Below are 4,372 nucleotides of genomic sequence, written 5' to 3'. Positions count from 1 at the left end.
AAGAGAAGATGTGAGGCTCCAAAGAGTGAGGAGCCATGTGAAAATCTCTGAGAGAGAGAGAGAGAGAGACCCCACAACCCAATGTAACATGCCCCAACAAAGTAAAACCACCTCTGAGCCACTGATGATGTAGGCCACGTGGTAGGTAGATGTATGTGTGAGCACTTTAGTCAAGGTCGCGGGCAACTATAGTAAGCCTTGGACACATAGAGAGAGAGAATGTCAAGGACTATGAGTTTAGGGACTTGAGGCACTGGTCGCGGGCTATCAAGTAAGAGAGAAACTTGGTACAGGGTCCAGGTGTGCTAAGATAACTTGAGGGGAGGTGTGCTAGACACTGGTCGCTTGGTATAGGGTCCAGGTGTGCTAGAGAGTATTCACTTGAGGGGAGGTGTTGAAATATACAAGTGAATAGGGTGTGTGCGGGAACAAGCCCTTGGTTAGAGGCTGTAAAAGAGGATGTGTAAATGTGAAAGAACCTGTGAAAAGGTGAGAAGATAAAGCAAGGTGGAATGATCCACATGGAATGCACTTTGTGCATACCTTCAACTTTAAACTTAGGTAGCCTTGTCACAATTTCTTTATCTACATGGAATTCATTCTTTGCACATTTATATGCCCAGTTCTCTTATGCTAAATATCTATATTTGCAACAACTCTTGAACCATTTGCAAACATTACATCACTCACTTCAGACATATTTACATTCAATGTAAACATTCTACCCACTCTGTTGCCTTTTGCAACCAATTTACATTTATCTTTAAAGTCTTCTACATAACATCCATTAGGGTTAAATCAGACCTGCAAACCCTACTCAATCATCTGGCTAATAGAAATCAGATTCTTTGTTATGGTTGGAACATGAAGTATATCTGTAAGGTACTTCACCTTACCATCCTGCATACACAATCACACATCTCCAACATGGGAAATCAGATGAGCAGTGTCATCCCCTGTTTCAACAAAACCTGGTCTTTCAAGACTCTTCATTTCCTTGAACCACTCACATGACTTGTCATGTGGTTTTGAAGTAGCTGAATCAACATACCATACATCATCTTTACATGCTGCTACATCATTTCCAGACATAGCATTAACCACATGTTGCATAACAAACAACCTCTCATTTTCCTCATTATTTTTGCTAGAGGATGCATAGTTGTTTTGCTCCACTTTTCCATTTCGCATGTCATGTCCCCCTTGACTCCCCCTGCCTCTAAACTGGCCTCTTCCACCTGCACATGTCCAGGATTACCACAATAAAAACAACCTCGTGTATCATATGCTGCCTTTGCCAATTTACCACAACCTCTTTGACTCCCCCTGCCTCTAAACTAGCCTCTTCCACCTATGTGATGTTGCAAATCCTGGGACTGTTGCTACTGATGATCATAATTCTGATTACTTACCTTGGCCATGTCCACGACCTCTACCTCTTCCTCTACCTAAACTTGTGTAGAAGGCTTGCTGCTTTGAACTATTTTTGTTTTGTTGAAGACTATTGATCTTCACCCAAATTCTTCTCTTCAATGATTAGCATTGACACCAAATCTATGAAGTTGGGAATGTTCTCTCAAGTCTAACGTTTTGAATGTCTTATATTGTGGCTCGAGACCACATAGACATACTTCCACCTTATCATCATCAACAAAAACACCAATTGATGCAAGGGATTCCACAATGTCCTTGATCTTCAAAGCATAATCATTCACATACATATTTTTCTTCTCCATTGTATGAAGCTCATTCTTCAACTAGATCTTTCGTTTCTTGGTGTTGGTTTCATACAGCTTCACCAAGGTGTCCCATGCCTCTTTAGGTGACTTGGCATCCTGTATATGCCCAATGATGGTGTCCTGTATACTAATAGAAAGCCAATACATGAATTTCCTTACTCCTTGATTCCAATCCTTGAATTCTTTTACATCTGCACAGCAGATGGATTAATCTCTGGTATCTCTAGTGCCTCCTCATGTTCACCTTCAATGTAGTCCTAGTAACCTTTTTCCATCTAGAAATTGGTCAATGTAAACCTCCAAGCATGGAAGTTGTTCTTGTCAAGATTCTCTACAACAATATGGTTTATTCCATCATTTGACATCTTGTCTTTGCATCACAAATTTTCCAAAAAACAACACTCTTGTTTGTTCTGTACAAAGTACTGTATTCTCTACAATGGTACTATACTACACGCAAACTATCAAAACCAGTGACCTCAATTTGCATACACCCAATACTGCATGCAAACTATCAAAACCAGTGACCTCAATTTGCATACATACACTCAATGGAAATTTTAAGACCTCTTTGCAGTAGCACATAGTGTTTGCACAACCAATCTCCCTTCTTATAGTTCCAAAAACAGAGTTTTGCATAGAATCAAAACTTACTCTCGCAGTGCCCATGAAAATGCCTACGAGAACTGAAAAACGAAGGTCCAGACGCACCCAAAACGTGTTTTCGGTCGAAAAAATGTGGTCCAATGGATGGTATAGTTGCCCTGTAGCTCTCCTCCTACAAAAAAAGCTCCTCAATCAGAGTTCGTTTGCCGGTGCCTCTCGAAGAGCTCTCGATAAGGGTGTAGTAGCCAACACAAAGGGGAAAGAGTAGATGAAGCTCTCACCTTTGTACCACTTCTTGTGCTTCAATTACTTGCCGCTGAGCCCTTAGCATTAGCCAAGCTCTGATACCATGAAAAGATCTAGGGGAGGAGAGAGCTTGAGCTCTTGCAAGCACACACACACTCACACAAACCCTAGAAGAGACACAAGAGGTGAGGGGCTAAAAATTCTTCTTCTTCTTCACACAACAAAGAGGTCTACCAAGAAGATAAGATGACTAACACACATAATAGAGTATATTCAGGTGGTCCATAATGTGAACATGCTCAGTGGAGTGGGTAGGTGTGGACTAGTTGGTGTAGTCTAGATGTAGACTCTCTAACGAAGATATGTTGGTGCCAGCTACCAAACCCGCCAGTGATATAAATGTCGATTGGTCATATAGGTGCCTCATGAGTATCAGCTCATGTTAAGCTTGACATCTCAACACCCGCTACTTTCCCATGCCAAGCACTTCCCATTTCAGCACCCACCATCATCCCTTCTCCTCATCCCTATCAATCCATTCCACCCAATGTAAGGTCCCCCGCTTCCTAAATAGGGGAAACCTTTACGATAGTCTACTACGTCTAACTTAGGGTAGTTTCCTACTCATCGACACCTTGACCATGTAAGATACAAGGATACGATTAGTAGGTATGACCTAGTTCTATCTCCCAGGGGAAGCGTGATCTTTTTAAAGGATTTCTAAAATCAAACCACTCATAGCGTGATCGACTTTAATTCGGGCAACCTCTATTCTTGACTTCTTAGAAACAATGCTTTTTTCCTTATCTATATAAGGCACAACCGCTGACCTAGTCCTCTAGAGTAGGATTGCCTAGGGATTTATTTATCTAACGTAGCGCTTTAATTAATTTATTAGAAAGTTACCCGACTAATCGGGTCCACCCGTCCATAGGATGTTGCCGTCAAGGCATTCCATCCTCCCACTTTCCACGCAACTCACGTGTCAACTTATTTTCTAATTAATCCTACCACACTGTTTGACATAAATAAACAAGTTCCTTAATTAAAATCCTTACACATGGTTTGTTTAAACAGTCTTTATCAATGATACACATTGTTTACAAACAAAGTGTTAAAAAAAATAGATACAATGTTCAAAATTATTCATAGCCAAATCCAGGCTCTTTACTTTATTTTGCCTAGAATTTGGCCTTCCAGCCTCTACAGACTAGGAAATCCCTACGGGACCATACACCTCATCGTCGCTCGTCGCGACAGCTAGCAAGGACTCAAGCCGGCCTGTCACCCTCTTAGGCTCTATCACTTGATCCTCCCGCTCCTATGAGGGATGTCTACGTGCTAGGGATGGCTTATTCACCGCACTATCCTGGGCCCGCAGAACTAGGCAACACCACAGTATTCACCTCCATTGGTGAAATCTTATTCTCCCAATGGTATGAGGGATACCTTGGGTCGGCGGGTCCGGGCCTTGCTAACATCGCCGTCGCCCGGCTACACAAGTACGAAAATGGGGTTAGCGTCGAGGCGGGGAGAAGATATACCTATACTTCTTAACTCAATCAAGATAACACTTTACAAATGAATTCTATAATATGACATATTTCAACAAATTTCATCACTTTCCTTGAGAAAACAACAATTTCTCCTTTTGGTATAAAGAAAAATAGCACCTCTTTCTTAATGTCTTTAAAGTTAACATTAAAGATTAATAAATAAATAAAAATGTTTTTTAAATGATGACCAAGCTAACATGGTCATTATTTTTTTGTGGGGCTCAT

This window comes from Cibotium barometz, chromosome 31 (genome assembly GCF_041138505.1).
Source record: "Cibotium barometz isolate CiBa-2024 chromosome 31, ASM4113850v1, whole genome shotgun sequence".
Classification (NCBI taxonomy): Eukaryota; Viridiplantae; Streptophyta; class Polypodiopsida; order Cyatheales; family Cibotiaceae; genus Cibotium; species Cibotium barometz.
Note: the sequence above shows the minus strand (reverse complement) of the source record.